This window comes from Rhipicephalus sanguineus, chromosome 2 (assembly GCF_013339695.2).
Source record: "Rhipicephalus sanguineus isolate Rsan-2018 chromosome 2, BIME_Rsan_1.4, whole genome shotgun sequence".
Lineage (NCBI taxonomy): Eukaryota > Metazoa > Arthropoda > Arachnida > Ixodida > Ixodidae > Rhipicephalus > Rhipicephalus sanguineus.
Window position 1 is genome coordinate 168,070,509 of NC_051177.1, and position 18,871 is coordinate 168,089,379.

The window sequence follows — 18,871 nt, forward strand, 5'->3', positions numbered from 1 at the left end:
AGCAGGTTGCACAGGTTGGGTGTAGCAGGTACCCAACCTGTCTAACATCCAACGTAGTGAAAACTACGTTGTATGTAACGTTCCGCCACTCACATGCCCGAATGCATTCCTACGATGTTTAGAAAACAGCATTCATCACTACTACACTCATTACGAGTAGTGGCTGATGCCGCTCGGGTTAAAGAATGCGCCGGCTACATTCGCAACAGCCATAAAAATCACAACGGCCGAGAATCAGCCCATTAGTGTTAGAGACTACTTTGACAGCGAGGTAGTCTACTCAGAGACATTTGACAATATTATACACTACTTTAACGCTCTACTGAACGCTCTGCATGGCGAGAACGTAAAACTAAAGCAAAAAATAGCCGATACGTCTCGTAACTCGTGGCTTTAAATGGTCGTTTCATTTGCTGTTATTCTCCCATGCTAAACCCTATTTTGGCTCCCTGAATATAGTCGCACAAACTCGGGTGAAAGCTCGGAAACCACAAACAAGAAGCATCGTGGACATTACCGCTGCTTTAGCACTGCTCAAAATACCCTTGGCAATATTAATCCATGTATTACACACAACACTCATACGTTCGTGGCATAAACATAAGTTATTAAAAGAAAGTGCCTTTTTTAATCTGTGAAACCAACACTTAATTATGGACATGGAGAAATAAACAGACAACGTGTATTCTTCCTTGACAAATCTCTAATTGTCCAATGCACACACAGTTGGTCCGGTATCCAATCAAACGTCCAATATGCATCTTTGTATAACGCATGCCAAGATCTGGAAGTCCCTTCTTTTCATTTAGGCTCAAGTGCCTTAGCCTGAGGTGGCCCAGCAGCTCCCTTTTCCAGGTGGGTTTTGTCCTCCGCCAACAGTAGCACTGTAGTTGTCGCTGATGCAAGAGCAGCCCGTTGGGCATCCGCTGTTGCTTCCATTCGTATAGACAGTGCACTAGAATCCAAACCGAGCATATATTGCTGTCAGTATAGATATCACTGATTAAATTCACATTTTCTCAAAGGAATGTTCCAGTTTATGTGGAATACAGCTGTCTGTACATTCTGAATACAGATTCACTTTAAAAAAATTGAGAGAATTCTAATGACCGTGTTTGCCGCTTTGATACAGTCGTTACGGTACTTGGTTTCTCACCCGAAAAAGGCAGATTTGCTCCCGGCTGTGGTGGTCGCACTTATATTGTGGGGAAATATGATGCTCGTCTACTGCGCGATGTAACTCGACGTTAAGGAACCCCATGTGGTCTAAATTGTCCGGAGCCTTCCACTGCCTCAGGTGCTTTGGGACATTTAAAGTCCCAAAGCCTGAGGTGCTTCGGCACTTTAAATCCCATGATAATATAATAATATCTAGGGTTTAATATCCTGAAACCACGATATGATTATGATGGACGCCATAGTGGAGGGCTCCGAAAGTTTCGACAACCTGGGGTTCTTTAACGTGCACCGAAATCTAAGTGCACGGACCTCAAACATTTTCGCCTCTATCGAAAATGCAGCCGCCGCGGCCAGGATTCGATCCCGTGACCTTCGGGTCAGCAGTCGAGCGCCATAACCACTTGACCACCGTGGCCGGACAAACCCAAAAAACCAACATCAAACGGCTGTGCATAAAAGCTGTGAATCTCCTAAACGAAGAAAAAAACGCCAGGCCTGCGCGGAAAGCGCAGCACAGTCACAGTGAAAGCTGCAAGAGCGGCATTTCTAGAAGCCTTTGTGAACTCCCTTGGGGCTACTAATACAAGTAAACATGCAGGGTGCCCATTATGCAGTAAATCACAATTTTTGTGAACTTGGGAAGCATCCACTACGCGATTATTAGTCATTCGGTGGAGAAGCGAAGCACCAGCTACACAACTGTAAAGCATTATGTGCACTTGGTTGATGCGACGGCTGGTGACGATGAAGAATTATGGTAGCGCCATTTGTAATGGGTTGGAAGCTTTAAAGGACCCACTAGTTACGTAATTCGCATTGCGTGCCGCTTGGTCGCTATTTCACTCTCCCGCCATGCTATATTACATACGTTAACGTGAAAAGGATAGAAAGAGGGGAAGAACTTCATTGATACCCTGAGGAAATCGATCATGGGGGTCTTATGGGCTTCTTTGGCAACTAATAGAAGCGCACTTGCGAGGACGCCACCACGCTACAAATCATCATAATTTTTGTGAAGTAGGGAAGTACCCACTATTCCATTTTTCTTCATTCTAAGGAGAACCGTGGTACCCTATAAACACATCTAAGCACTATGTGCACGTTGTTGATGCTCTGCCTGATGAAGATGAAAAATTATGGCAAAGCCTTTTGTAATGGGTTGGAAGCATTAAACAACCCGCTCGTTGCGCAATTCACATTGTGTGACGCCTGGTTACAGAAAACGCGTCGTGTGACGCCTGGGTGTTCTTTTTTCTCTCCTACCACTCTATATTGCATATGTTAATGCGGTTCCTTCCGGACATGAAGCCTGTATAAGGTCTCTTTGCAAGGGAGTTTCGAGCACCGGTATGGCTCTGTGGTAGAATAGTGGGCTCCCACGCAGAGGACCCAGGTTCGAACCTTGTTTCATGCAGCGTACTATTTCTTATTTCGTTTCTTTTTTTTCTTATTTGGCGCTATAGTGCTTACGGACAGCGCGCGGGCGACGGGGGCGGACAACTACGGAGCAAAAACTGCCGTTGTTGTGATCTCATAACAGCCTTCGCTGTAAAAGGAATTATTACGAGTTTAGATTGCCACCGAGAACACACAGCGTCTGAACGGAAGAAAATGAGTCGGTGAGTAGGGCATAAACTTACTATAGCAGAATACAGATTTTCCACAACAATGCTATTGTACTCTAACATATTTTTTTTCTTTCTCGTTGTCATTCCTCTGCATACTTGAAATGATTCCTCGTCTTTTCGAAATATTGTTCATGTTAAATCTGTGATCATATGTTTCTCCTTATGAAATGCCTTTAGGCGTCTGTAAGGCATCTTTATACAAATAAAAAATTGGGGGACCCTGAAGCTTCTCCTTTAAGAGTTGAACGCGATAGCGAAATCCGGCCCCTAGTGCCTACTTCAACCACTAATTGCATACTTAATAATTGGTGTTGTTACACAGACACACACACACACACACACACACACACGTACACGCACACAGACACATACACGCGCGCGCGCGATGTATCTGTAGTAATGGTACAGGTTTTCGATATAAAGCACTTCCCTGGTGCTGGAGTGTGATACATGTTCCTCACAATGCCTCACAGATGGCAGCACATTATCTAATGTTTGCTGTTTGCCTGATATGTTTTCCGCTAGAGGGACATGGTTGTCCATTTTCGGAGCTGTTTGCAAGTTTGTGTGAGTTTTTAGCGGCGATGGCTGCACTATCCCGGCTTTTTTCGAAGCATGGCGTCGCGCAAAAAACGTAGTTTGATAGCCTCGCCAATGCGCCTACAAATCGACGAATGGGCTCGAATGGGCTCATTTTCGTCGCAACACCTGCCGAACGAAATGCTCGTTCCACTACATATCATTTATATGGTCTTTTTTCCGAAGCAATTGCAAGTACATCGTGGTTTGTGGTAGGACTCCTACTTGCCACGCGAACGGCGCGGGTTTCGAACCTCAATGGCACCGAAGATTTTTATTGTTTATTTTATTTGCATCTTTGTCAATTTTTCGCTCACGGATAATTTTTCGCTCACAAACGACGCCATCCCCGACGCCGACGGCGGAATTTCTGCAAAACGAGCTCTCTAACGCTATCGCGTTAAAAAGAAACAGTAAGCGCTATATCGTCTTCGCACCCGAACTGCACGTCAAGGGAAAAACATTTTACTGTGCTGAAGTTACAATAAAAAGCTAGCAAAGATTTGCAAATTATCTTTTTGGTTACTAATTTCATGCCAGTTCTCCATATGAAAAAGTTTTACTGCGTCACAATACATGGCATACCAATCTTAAATGCGAAGCATTTCTTAGTGAACTAAAGGCACTTTCAGTGTTGCTGCCTGCGTATCTATTTGCCTATCTATCTCTCTAGCCGCCTACGTCTGGGTGCTCTCGTGAACACCTGCTTCATTTGGTGTAGACCAAAATTGGCATGAGAGGGTAAGAGGCTTTGACAAATGTGACTGTCTGGTCACGGTATGAATAACGTGAATATCCTGCCGCGAACGTCTGCAAACCCTTTCCTCCAGATACGCGTGGCACAAAGCAGTATACCACGGGCCGCGGTATGCGGGTATACGCCACAGGTGATTGACAGTTTATATCTACTCAGGAACCACGAGAACAGACATTGGTAATTTAAATGCTAGAGCGTTAAGAAAAAACCGACATCGGCAGCGTTGGCCTCACGAATGCGATGAATAAAAATGAGGGTCCCAGCAGGAATCGAACACAAGCATTCTGCGTGCCATTCAGGTATTCTATCACAGAGCCACTCCAGGTCTTGAAACTGCTTTGGAAAAATACCCTATGCAGGCGTAATGTCGGTGCAACGTCAATTGTGGTTACAGTGACGGATATCTCACTTTATAGCAAAGCAATAAACATTACATATGTAGTCTATGATACAGTCGTCAGTCCGGGTTAACGTCAATTTTGGTTCCAGGGTCGGCTCCACTTTTATAGCAGTCGAATAGATATTACATTTGCATTCAAATGGTTCAGGAAGCTACATTCAAGCGTTTCTTGACCCCCGAGGAAAACACTAATGATAGTTACGTATGATATTCCTATCATCGCAACGCACAGTGAACTTCGTTTCGACAGTACCTACGTCTGGGCTCTAACGTGAGTGGTGATGTTACGTCGGACCATAAATTACCCTTTAAACGCCAGCGTAGTCGACGTGCCTGGTAAGCCCGCGACCTGCACACAACTACGACACCTAGAAAAAAAGGTCGATCCACCTCGTAACGCTTAGGACGAAGACAAAAACATGCAGCATAGCCAATAAGTCGCCGACTGCTTCGCATGAAACCGATTTCCAGAAGGCGTGGAATGTGCCGAATATTTTTGAAAAATAAAAGTATCGCGCATAATTTGCGAAATTCATGATTACGCAAAGTCAAAATTTGTCGCACTAAATTTACTGAAAAAAAACTGTATTCAGGTCTTTCGGGACGTGAACTGGGTTCACAGAAAATTCCACCGCTGCATTCCGTAACGCCGAACTTCCCGGGGCGCAAGGACAATTTTATGTGGGAGCCAGCACGAGCATATCAACGATAATGACAAAGCTTCTTAAATACAGAAGCCTACCGATCATTACTTGCGCTTGATGTGTGCAGTGTATCTCTTTCTTTTTGAATTTACAAATAGGCGCTGTAAAATTTCGCCAGTCGCGCTGCTTGCACGACCAGGCGCTCTCCTGTATTTTGCCATGTGAGTGAGAGAAAAAAGTGGAAATCGCGGTTTTGTCGAGCATAGCGTGAAAGAAATTACACCATTTCCCGCCAAAGCGGACCATGAGGCGATGCGAAGCCGGATCACTTACACGATCGCGTTCCGTTGGCGTTCGTTGGGCATGCTACCGACCTCGGGCCTGCTACCCACCTCGCGTCGTGGAACGCGAAGAGGAACGCTACGCGCATCGTGTCTTCCCTCTAGCCTGGCCGTTAATTCTCACAGGGCGAGCGGGGAACGCGGTCGACAGGCGTTCGAGAAAGGGCAGCGTAGGAGAGGAGAGAGAGGGGGAAGGGACGCGCATGCGCTGGCGCTCATCTCGGCGTTGCGCAGCAGAGAATTTCGGCATGTCTAGCCCGCGTTTCAGAGAAAGAGTGGAGAGAGGGAGGGAAAATGGAGAGGTGGAGGGGAGAGGGACATGGAGAGGGTGAGTGGAGAGTGAGAAAGGGGAGAGGGGAAGTAGAGGGGTGTGTGGAGTGGGTATGCGAATGCGCAGTAAGGGTGGTCACGCCGCACACCATCACCACCACCGGTTTGAACTCCGCTATAAGATGCTTCGCATCTAAAAAACACATAGCGCTCAAAACTCACACGCACAGGAAAGGGAATCCGCTGAGTTAAGTCAGGCTAGTTGCCGTTTGCCACAACAAGGTGCTGCCACGGCGCGCTCTCCTCCAAATGTTTTCCCTATAGTGAACTAGAACGTTCTAGTTCATTATAGTTTTCCCTCTTCGTCACACGGTGTTCCGGTCCGAGGTAGCAAAGCCTTTTCTATGCGCCTAGTGCACTCGATTTAAATATTGCGTGCATATGGTCTTCGAAATTTGATTATGATTATTTCAGATTTTACGCAATCATTCTTTTATTTCTAACAACATTAAATAGTGCTGGCGTTTTACATGTCAAAACCACAGTATGGTTATGAGACGTGCCGAATTAGTGGGTTACGGATTAATTTCGACCACTCTAGGTTTTTTTTCTTGTTTAGAAGACAGCAGAGAATGCCGCGGAATATAAGAACTGCTAACACCCAAGACAACCCCAAGGTGAGAGCCACGTCTTACGGTTTTGTTACATGAAGCGATACCTCCATTATCGATTCGATCTCCCGAGCAGCGGAATCTGAAAATACAGATAAAACATTATAACACAAAACGTCTTGTTTTTCTTTCATGCACACAATTCACTAGCAGATTTCATGTTTGCATTTATGCAGTGTCTTATCGAGTTCTCAAGAATATGACATTATTTTCCCCTGTTTCGATTTAGAAAAAAAAGATTGAGACAGAGTAAGAGCCAGAGCAGCTGTTGATTTAGAACTTATCAGCCTCGCCTAAACCATCGTAAAAAAGAGAACTTTAGTATTCCGCTTCGATGCGACCGCTCGAAACTCTCATTGAAGCCACCAGTTCAATATTTGTTTAGTGCTATTTCTCAAATCCTCAATTTGGTCACTCTAATTGCGCAATAAGTTTCCCAAAACCAAATATTCCGATCTTCCTGAATTACATGAGATCCTCGCTATTTTGCATTATTTATTCCACCAATAGCAATTTCATCGCTCATGCAATTGCGTTTCGCAGTAGGAAGCCGAATCCGTATATTAACACAAGTGTGCGTGTCAAGCCAAATGATTGGTGAATATCAGTTTGTTGTAATTTTATTTAAAAAGAATGAATTGAGAAGCATGTCACATAATTGTGCGTTCTTGTCCTAATATTATCCGAGGCCTGGGGTTGCGAAGCATTACATCTCAAGTGCCCGAGCAAGACCTGTCTGTTGTGGTACCTTAAAAGACCCAAGCAATGCCCGTGATAACTATTATTTGAAGACATAAATCATAATTCGACAACTTATCATACTGGATCTTTAGAACACTCAAAACATAGGTATATGTCAGCTTTCGGGCGTTCCTAAACAGTGTACCGTTAAAAGAAAATGGACCCTAATGCAAGACTTAGGGGTCTGAGAGTTGCGCTCGCGCTGTGCGTGTTGGTAAACTTTTGATTGACTGTGAGACATATTCTTCTTTTTCTTCTCAGTCGATATATAATTCCTTGACCTCATCTCCGCCCCAAAATCTTTCTGCACCTAACGTGATTTTGCAATCACTCCAGGATCGCTGCGCTGTGCTCCGTATGGGCTACAGAAATAAGCCTCTTTTCTTCCTCTACAATCACTACGATCTCTTGGATCGGAAGCGTTGCAAGCTTTCTATATCCAACCTGACATTGCATTGCTTCCAGTATCGATACACCTTAGACCATGCGTTGATTGCGTGTGATAGCGCCTTAGGGATGCCATGATGCCGTCACAAATTTCGGCAATCTTCTACGTCATGATTGCGCAACGCGATCAGGTCATAAATCAGTAATCTTAGGTGACGTGAGACATTGCATCATCCGTGTCGACGGCAACTGTCACTTTTTTGTTTGCTGGGACGTGTATGGCCTTTGCCTTAAAATATTACTCTTATGAATAAACAACAACCATCAATTTCATACCAGCTGGTCGAAGCATTTTCACGAATTCATGTTTATAAGAATTTGCACTAACCATATCGTATTTTTATTTTGTGTTATTTCTGTGATATCTAACGTCCACACTATCATATACAACCCTTAACTTGAACCATTCTATCACTTTTATGTATTTTTATTTTATTGTATCAAGGGTTTCGGACAAGACTCACTGGCGTTTCACAGGGTGATCTGAAAATATTGCAAAGAGTGTAACTCGGTACTCGTGCCGCTATAAGGAAAAAAAATATTGGCGAAGATCGCACTAAGCCCCAAGGCTTAAAACAGCAAAACTGGACGATTCTGAAGACAAATTTGGTTGCTTCTAGGTTGTTTCTAGGCTTTAGCTAGGTGACGCAAGTTATTTGAAGTGTGATTCTAGGTCGTTGCTAGGCGTTAGTCTACATGGTTTCTAAGTTGATTCTCTGCGCAGAGAGGTTCGAGTTAAACCGCATACATGACACGGTTGTCGAAACTCCAGAGACAGAAATTCACTCTAAAAATTGCACCTCTCATAGACCTACGGGCAGGCCATCATTGGCGTAGGCCTTCCATCGCTTAAGGGTGTTCTCGGAGCCGCCGCTGCCTTTTCCGTTGCCTTGTATTCTCTCGCTCTACGTATTGAGGGTTTTCAGCTCGCCGCCATCCCTTCGCAGCCATGTGTTGTTGGGCTAACTGTTGTCTCCTTTAATTTTAGTGGACTAGAGGTGAGCAGTGGGATTTGCCTAATTTCCATGGCACATATCCGTTTATGATGACGATAGTTTTTTGGTTTGTCGGACAATGAACAATTGGCTAAACAGCATTGCTGTTAAAAACTACTCTTAGTAACACAGAGGCCTCCATAGAAACTGAGAGTAAATGGAAAATATAAAGTGTTGCCTTCTCTATTTTTAGTGGATCAGCGGTGAGTAGTAGGATTTATCCAATTTCGATGGCACATACCTGTTTATAAGGAATTGATAATCCGAGGTAATTTAAGGCATTGTGACATAGGGAAGTTCCAACATCAGTTGTGCCTACTGGGAACCTTGCAGCGTTTCAAAATGGTAAAAAAAAGCCCAGACACACGTAGGACTCCCTAGGAAATACACGCCCTATTGCAAAAAGGAGCGCAGCTGGGTACAAGCGTCCAGTGGCATGCGTGATTATGGGCCCAGTGTCGCGCTGAATACTGGGTTACTGAAGCAACGTTTTACTGGGAGTTGCTGGGTACTGAAGCGCAAAACGGCTCCACAGCGTTAAACCGGCGTTGCCTACGCAAATATATTAGTAAAGAAAGTGACAAATAAATCATTAGTGCAATAAAAAGAAAGCATCCGCCACGAGGATTCGAACTCGCCACTTATGATTCCCAAACGAGTACTCTACCACTGTGCCACGCAGGAACACGCTGACTTTCTCGTAAAATGGCCAGTCAAGACACTGACACACCTTCTGCTTAGATATTTTAGTGTCGCACACTCAAGGAAGACGTAATCTGCATTTCCAAATCATGCTGCTTTTTTTATTGCTCACAAACAAACGTCTGCCAGCAGCGAATGACATGCCTATAATGGCCACAGCGCAAAAGGGACACTAAAGAGAAACAATGTACTGGTTTAGATTGATAAAGTGGGCCCGGAAAACTCTTGTGTAGTTTATTTCACCACCATAGGTTTATTATTAGAGGAGAAAACCAAGATCAAAGTTTCATTTTTAAATTTCGCACCGAACATTGTAATTCGTGACGTAAAAGGTTGCAAAGAGCATTTAACGTATTGTGGCGCCACTGGCTCGACGAAACTTCCACAAACTCGTTACGTCAAGTCTCTGGCCCTCTCAGAGGACAATGTACTTCGATTTAACCGATTAGGAACTACGTAGGCCCGAGCAGGCGCCGTCAAAAATATGTGACGTCACGGCAAATGGTGCGGGAATTCCAAGGTGGCGTCGCCACCTGTATTTTCTTTTTGCGTGCTTTCTCGCTTATTAAGCGTCTTCTCGCAGCAAGCGTGGTGTTTTTGGTATCGTGGAAGACTACTTTACTAACGCGAGAAAAATCGTTTTGCTCTTTAGTGTCCCTTCAAGAATTCCCGTCTTAACACCCGCAAATTTCAAATGGATCGAGGAGCAGGGTACAGCTTGCCAGCTTTTGCTGCCAATTTTTAATAGCTGTTTATCGCTATTGTTACTGGTTAACATGTACAGAAGCTTTATGATGGCTCGTTCGATAAATATGCGCGTGCATAATTTTGTATTGAATAGTTTTCTCGCGCAAGTGACGATATGCCAGTGCAGCGGGCGTGCCTCTAAAGATTTGCAGCTCTATCAATACGTACAACTATACTACCACTCGGCAAGCAAATTAACACCATCTTCCCCAAGGGAACCCTGATGGGATGCTAAGCAGCAGCGTTGCGCACGGGTGGCGTCACGGGTTGAACGGCGCTAACGCGGTGGAGAGGGGGAAGCGAGAGAGAGGTGACACGTACCGACATGTTTCAACGCGTGCGTTAGGCGCGCGTCAGGTTTATTGCGCCTAAAACCGACGAGTCGGCGGCGTAGCGAGCGGCGGTCGCAGTAGCGGCAGGTGTTGCGGGCGAACGGATGAGGCGGCAGCTGCGGGCGCTGCGGCGAGCGCGCGGCAGGCGAGGGAGCGAGTGACGTCAGCGCGCACTGCGAGGGGAGCGTGACGTCAACGCGCAGCTGCGGCGTGACCTACTTGGCACCGCTCCAACACCTGCGGCGAGGGGAGCGCGTTGCGGCGCGTTCGTACGGACGCACGGAGGGACAGCGTTACACAGGCTAGTCAAAGAGCTGCTTCGCATCTAAAACAAATACAACGCACTGAAATATATGCCAGTGTGCTAGTTAGTTCACTAAGGCACACCAATTGATAAGTATGTGTTTTCACATATGAGTCCGAGAAGTACCTGTGAGTGCGGCCGGTAGCCTTTGGTGGCAGCCTAGTGTGCGCAGCTGAAAGCGCTTCGCATCGACGGTCATCGCACGTTGTGCGGACACCATACGTAAGAAGAAATGGTGCTGTGAAGAAGAAGAGGCGTCGCCGGTCAGCAGTATCGCCAAGGATCGGTGTGCTGGGTGTTGCTCGGCTCGCTCCACTCGCGCTGCTCGTCGCTGGCATCTTTCTGGACGGTGCTCTGCCCTGACTCTCTGTGTTTGTTCATAGAGTCACCAGAGAAACGCACTGCCAATAAACCTCTTCTCATTTGGTGGAGGGTGCTGAAGTTCCCCGTCAACAGAACCTGGAGCTGCGAAGCAGAGCACTACGCGCCCATCATGACAAGCAACGTCGAGCAACCCCGTCCGCCCAGTCCGGCAGCGGCACCAGAGTTCCTCGGCTGAGCGACTCAAAGGTTTTCAGAGGTGCCGATAAGACTGATGTAGGAGACTGGTTTACTAACTGCGAACTGGTGAGAGCGCACACCAAGTGGGATGACGCCGAGAAGTTGACTCATGTCGTATTTTATTTCTCTGACGTTGCTGAAATGTGGTATCACAACCACGAAAGCGACATCCTGACATGGTCAGTATTCAAGACGTGTTTCGCTGAAGTGTTCAGCCGACCCGCTGTCCGCAAATTTCGCGCCGAACAACGCTTGCTCACTCGAGCATAGAAGACATCCGAAACGTTCACAAGTTACATTGAAGACATCATCGATCTTTGTAACCGTGTCAACGCCGTGATGCCCGAGTCTGACAAGATTCAGTACATCCGCAAAGGGATCGACGACGGCACATTTCAGATGCTCCTGGCCAGGAATCCTAGAATACGCATGCAAGGTACTTACTTCGCCATAAGTCATCGTAATTTTTTTGAAGTAGCGAAGCGCCCACTATGCCATTCTTCTTCATTCTTCGGAGGATCGTGCTACCCGCTACACATCTGTAGGCCATTATTTGCACTTTGTCCTGTGGCTGATGACGATGAACAATTATGGCTGAGCCCTTTGTAACGATTTGGAAGCATTCAACGACCGACTCGTTGCACAATTCGCATTGTGTGACGCCAAGTTGTTATTTTACTCTTCTGCCACGCTCTATAGTTATGTTAACACGATTCGTTGGCCGACATGACGCCTGTATAGAGCATTTTTGCAAAGGAGTTACAAGCACCAGCCTCGCTCTGTTGCAGAAACCTCGACTGCCATGCAGAGGGCGCAGGTTCAAATCGCATACGGTCCTAGAAAATTGTTTCTCATTTTTTTTTCTCATATCACGCAATAACGGTTACGTACGCCGGCGGCGGCGGACGGCTATGGCGCCAAGATCGAATGTTGTGATCTCATAACAGCTTTTGCTGTAACAAACTTCAGCGCCGACAATGCCCTCTCCACGCTGACCTGCGTGACAGGCGCGCATAAGTCCACTAGCGTTAATATAACCAGCTCTGGTTGCCACTGTTTTAATTTTTCGCACAATTTCAACATATTTTTGCTGTGGAATTCCTGCCAGAGGTACGCGCTAATGCCCTACCCTGAGATACGCATAATTCCTTACGTTGCAAGACCTCAGTTGTTCCGGATTGCCCAGTTTTTTCGTGAACCGAAAAGCGATTCAAAAAGCTTCGGTTTCACTCCGGAATAAAATAACAAATAAAGTTTGGTTACTTTTTCGTTCCGGTCAAATATATCTTTTTTTTTTTCGTTTTTCATTTTTGGTTTTCGTTCCGTTCCGACACTCTGGCCACAGCAGCCACGAAATTCTTCCTTTTCAACCTATCCCGCCACTGGAGCGCGGCATTACCCTCTCCCCACAAAGAAAGAGGCCTTGTCTCGCTGCCACAGCTTGAAACAACAGTGAAAGCTGAGCCGCAAAAGTTAGCGACGAGTTCACCAACACAACGAGAAAATAAAAGAAAATAGAAAAAGAAATACAACGTGCGCGGGGGCAGGCTCCGCATCGCAAAGTTTGTAGCTTGCAGTCAGCGCGAGTGGTGCGGCTACAATGTGGTGACGTGAGCCACCACAGATGCACGTGGTCTACGCGAGTGGTGAAATGTGTCTGCTGTGACAACTTCTTCGTTGACTTTGCCTAGGCGACGCAGAACACAGTTGGGTACAAAATACCAGCACAACAATTTTTCTGAGCTGCCTGTTGTAGGTCATGCGTCTGCATGTTACAGCTCTGCGATGGATGTTGCATCGGCAATATGTATGCTTTGTACACGTGGGGCAAAAGAAATCCTAAAACAGAACGCTTTCTGTGAAGACTTCACTGAAATATGAAACATGTGTGAATGTTTGACTGAAACGGTTGAATAAAAGCCCTATTTAGGACAAGTCAAACCAGCATGGAGCAATCAACATTTAAGAAAATTGTCACTTGCCAAATTTAATGCCAAGCATGCGTTTCCGTGGTGGCAGGGTGTCACAGAAGCTTAATAACGGTAAAAATAAGACCAAAATCGCCGTGCCAAGGCCACCCAACAAAAATGTTTCAGAGTGCTCCGCCACAATAACGATTTAGTACAATAAGTGTCCACGCTTACGCAGCACTTAGAGAACTCCCGAGAAAGATTCGGCCTGGATTTTTTTCTTCTCGAAGCTGTAGTTAGTGCTACCTTTTGAAGTATTTAAATTGACGTAAGTATTGTAATAACGAGGAAGTACACCAGCGAAAGGAACAGCAGCATCGAGTGCGCAGCAGAGGCTCGAGCTAGCGATATATTGAGCGTAGAGGTGGTGGCTGGTCGTGAAATATATCGACCACAATTCGCTAGCTCGAGCCTCTGCTGCACGCTCGATGCTGCTCTTCCTTTCACCGGTGTACTTCCGTTTCATTACAAAATTATATGTTCTTATAGATGTACATTCCTCCCGGCAGTATACATCAGGGCATAGTCTTAATCGCTCCTTTCAATGACCCCTGTTACTCGGGAACTTTCAGCTACCCTTGAGCTAAATCCACGTTGGGGCGTTAGACGGAAGATGCAACTCAATGGCTACCAAACGGCATTTCGCATCAACTTGAACGTTTGAGCGCAGTCAACACTCGTGAAATGGTCGTATTGCCGCGTTCATATTGTCGTGCGTGCTTTCATGTAACCGAGCCGTTGCACGTATAACCACCACTGTCCTGCGCGCACTGCGTCGGAATGTCGAACACTCCCGATTTCATTGGATTGCTCTGATAAGCTTAGCGCGCAACGCGAACAGTAAAGATTATTCCAAGACTAACGCGATCACCAACGATTGGCCTCGAATATTCGATGCTGCATGTATAAATACCAACGCGCCCTACTGCTGACCAGATTACTCGACGGCGAACCACTGTTCTCGCCGCTATTGGTCTACAGCGTGAACCGCTTGTACAGAGTCGTCCACATTTAAGCTGAACACCTCATTAGTATTCAAGACCTCATTGAAGCTGTTGTTTGATACATAATTCGGAAAATCATTACTGTGTATGTCGACACTATGATTAGACGTTCTATAACGGGCATTGCACTCGTGAAGTATAAGAAACGTTCTAGTTTTACCGGTTTGAATACTAATGAGGTGTTCAGCTTAGATGTGGTCGACCCTGTACGTTAACTTTTCATTTGCCGGCCACAACTTCACCCAAATTAAACGTTCTGTGTTTCCCAGTTGTGGTGCAGCCTTCTTCACTGTCACAACCACTTGACAATCTGTTCGGCTAGTGTGCCTTGGTCGCGCCTACCGAATAATTCGTCAAAAGACAACAGACTGCGTGGTTGCAATTCACGACTATAGTCGTTAATTGCAACCGCGCAGTCTTTATAAGGTGCGTACCTTATAAGGTACGCATCGGAATTTCGGGAGTCTTTCGACATCAGAATAATCGCTCATTTACTTAGCTGTTATGAGAAAAAGACTTTTCACGATATACTCACAGTAATAGTGGTGCCAGAACAACCAACGCAAATACGAAGCCCTTATAGACCGACATAATCAAGTTTGATGTACAAAAATTTCAAGGATGTTAAACACGTTTGAATCAATACCTTCTTTACCTGACGTTTGTACAGCTAGGCGCTGCTTAAAATACTATCAACTGCACAAAATGGGCAAGTAAATTGTGCAGCGAAACTGTCCCGTATATATAGTACTACCCTCGAAATAGATGCTACAGAATTTGGATATTTTTTTTCCTTAGTCCTATTGCTCAGCTTCAAACAAAAGCAAGAGCTATAGCGGTCGTTTTAACCTCGTTGACAACAAGAGGCGCTCTATGATGTGTATTATCCGCAGCCATAAAACAGTTGTTTAATTTTGCCACTAGTCTGAAGATAACGTTAAGTCGCATTGTTCTTTTGAAAGACTGGCCAAGCGGCGAGAGTCTTGATTTTTGAACATTGAATTCGTAAGCCAGTTCTTTGCTATAAAATACATAGAAATAGATAGATTGTTTCCGTGAATAATATTTAACAGCATGGGGTTACAGTTTCACTGCACAGGTGATCTAGTGAGGCATCCGATAAATCAGCAAGAAACAGCGATATAAAAACAATATAGCAATATTTTCTGTTTCAAAAGTTCATTTTAAACAACTGGAAAGTCACATTCTACACATGTACATTCAAAGTTTTGCTTAGCAACTGTTCACTTTTGTATTGTCTAGAAGCAGTGGTCGCCAAGGAGCTCATTTATTTATTTATTTATTTATTTACAAGATACTGCAGGCCCGTCTTGGGCCCTAGCAGGAGGGGCAAAAGTGTACTCATAAAGGCAATACATAGACACATTTACACACAGTGCACTGAAAGGAAAAACAAAAACAAAAGACAGTGTCTAATTTGTACAGCAAAGCACGCAAGTAATAACACCTTGAACATCTCAAAAAGTATGAGGAAAAGAAAAGAAAAAAAAGCAATATTCACACAAAAAAGGAACATAATTAAAATAACCTATCATCAATCCTGAAGACATTCAATTGTTTTTATACTTTGCACTGATGATATTGGCAGCGAGTTCCAGTCGTTAATTGTGCGCGGGAAAAATGAGAACTTGAATAGGTTAGTTTTGGTGCTGTATGGGGTTAGTGATTCTTCATGTCGATGCCTTGTAGTTCGCGATGCCAATGATGTCACGTAGGGCTCAGGGGGAAGTAGCAATTGACGATTCTTCAAGTGAAACATAAATTTCATTCTGTCAATTTTTCTTCGTAATTGCAATGATTTTATGCCATAAAGATTCATTAGTTGAGTCGGAGAGTCTGATTGGCGGTATTTAGAATAAATAAATCTAACTGATTTTCGTTGTATCATCTCCAATGCATCGATATTCTTTTTCGTATGAGGGTCCCAGACAATGGATGCGTATTCCAGCTTGGGCCTTGTAATGGATGAATATGCGAGTAGTTTGACATCTGGTGGTGTGTGTTTTAACTTATGTCGCAAAAAGCATAGCTTACGGAAGGCGGATGTGCAAATGTTCGAAATATGGGTGTTCCAACTGAGTGTACTAGTTATTGTGACGCCGAGGTATTTGTAGAGAGGGACCTTCGTTAGCCGTTCTGAAGGGAGACTATACGGAAAAGGTAAAATGTTTTTCTTTCTACTCATATTCATGAAAACCGTTTTGTCAGCGTTAAGTTGCATTTCCCACTCTTGACACCACATATGTATGTTTTGCAGGTTAGTATTCAGCAAGACTTGATCACCCGGATATTTAATTTCATTAAAAAGCAAGCAATCATCTGCGAAAAGTCTAATTTGAACTGGTTCATTAATGACCTGGACGATGTCGTTGATGTATATGAGAAATAAAAGCGGGCCTAGTACGCTTCCTTGTGGGACTCCCGAGTTAACAGGCAAATGTCGTGAAAAATGAGTGTCAATACTTACAAACTGTGTGCGGTTTGTAAGGTATGCGGAAACCCAAGCAACGATGAACTCCGGTAGCCCTATGGTTTTTAACTTTAAAATTAGTTTTGTATGGCAAACAAGATCGAAAGCCTTTCTAAAATCTAAAAATATTACGTCTACCTGGCCTGATTTATCTAGAATAGAGGCAATCTTATGGATGACTGTGGTTAGTTGAGTTACTGTGGAAAGGCCTTTCCTAAAACCATGCTGAAATGGAGACAGTACACTGTTATCATTAAGAAATTTCGTAATATAAGTAGCGATAATATGTTCAAGGAGCTTACAGCAAGATGCGGTTAAAGATATCGGTCTATAATTTGTTAGCAATGCGGAGTCGCCCTTCTTTAGCACTGGCACAATTCTTGCCGTCCTCCAGTCCTCAGGAATGATAGCTGTCGTCAATGATTTGTTAAAAATGACTACTAGATATGGTGCGAGCATCTCAGCATATCGGCGAAGGAAAATATTGGGTATATCGTCAGGGCCAGGAGATGCTTTTGCCTTAAGGTTTAGTAACATTGATATAACACCGGATAATGATACAAGATTTGTTTCGGCACAAGTTACATGATTCTGGTGTAAGGGTTCAGTAGGGTTGGAAAAGACACCGTAAAAATAGGCATTGAACTTTTCAGCAATGTCTTGCTTATCAACGATCACAACATCATCCTGTACAATGCGGTCGATCGACTTCTTACTTTTCGAAAGAAATTGCGCATTGTCGTTTAAGTCTTTTAATTTTTCTTTTTAGCTGCAATATACGTCTTGTAATCCAAGGGTTTTTACGGTGTGTTTTCTTAGTTTTGTTTGGAACAAAGTTTTCAAGGCAGTATCTGCACAAATGTTTGAACCGTTCCCAAAGATCCGTAGCATCTGTGCCTTGAAAGCTACCGATGTGCAAATCAAGAAAGTCAAGGACACTTTCATCGTTTGCCCGCGAAAAGTCTTTGATCATTATTGAAACAAGAGGCTGGGTTTTGCACGCTCCAAGAGAACACGAAAGAAGCACCATTTCATGGTCAGATAGACCAGGCTGCACAGACACAGCGTAATCTTTAATACAACGGCTGATAAAAATAAGGTCAAGCGTGGAAGCGCAGTTGCCTTGAATGCGGGTAGGCTGATCAACTACTTGTTGGACGTCAGCCGTGAGCATTATATCAGTCAGGTATGCGACATGTGAGCTCATTTCATGGTTAGAAAACGGCTGATTCCAGTCAACACCTGGTAGATTGAAGTCCCCAGCCAAAATATATTTTCCATGAGTAAATGAAGCCACGTGTTCGCATAGCTGACGCAAAAAAACAGGAGGCGAGTCGGGTGCACGATACACAGCAAAAAGCATAAAAGATCGCTCCCAACATGACACTTTTAATGTGACGCTTTCATGATTATCGATTTGGCGGGTTAAAAAGGCAGATATAGTATTTTTCACCAGAACAGCTACTCCCCCTCCACGTGACGGCCTATCACGACGGAATACATTATACGATGGTGGAAAAATGTCTGCGTCATCAATGGCATCGTGCAACCAAGTTTCTGTAATCACGACAATGTGGGGGGAGTGACTTAAAAGTACAGCTTCAAGTTCTGCGGTTTTATTTAGGATGCTACGCACATTTATGTTAATGATTCGTAGATCCTTATTACAGAGCTGGTGGCATCATTCTTTATTAGCTCTCCTTTGATGACTGTGCGTTTTGATTCTCGAGTTGCTAATTTCATCCCAGGTAAAGAGCTCACCGTCGACGCTCAGCTTGTCATGCAGAAGAATAACTTTCTTGCCCTGTTGCTTTTCATTTTTTGCGCTATTCCAGAGAAGTTTTCTTTTTTTTAGTGTATCTGGGGAGTAATCATTCTGAATTGATAACTTCGTTCCCTTGAGCTTGTATGCATTTTTTAGAATGTTCTGTTTTTCATTGTAATCCTGAAAATATATTATCACAGGCCTAGATTTACCAGGTTTGCCGAGACGGTGAATTCTACCCACTGAACTACAAGGAGTCTCAAGCTTCTCGCAAAAGAGCTCAGTTATAATTTTTTGTTTCAGATCTTGTTCAGTTTCATTAGCATTTTCTGGTACGCCAAAG

The 18,871-nt window shown here is 44.4% G+C and overlaps 1 long non-coding RNA gene across 1 annotated transcript; it reads right to left on the minus strand.

Annotated features, from left to right (window-relative positions):
• Window positions 1–605: 605 nt before the first annotated feature.
• LOC119383853 (uncharacterized) lies at window positions 606–14,984 on the minus strand. The gene is made up of 3 exons (XR_005181771.2): window positions 14,808–14,984; window positions 6,494–6,551; window positions 606–955 (listed from the first exon to the last, which is right to left on the minus strand). It is a non-coding gene; the product is annotated as an uncharacterized LOC119383853 (long non-coding RNA).
• Between the last annotated feature and the right edge of the window lie 3,887 nt (window positions 14,985–18,871).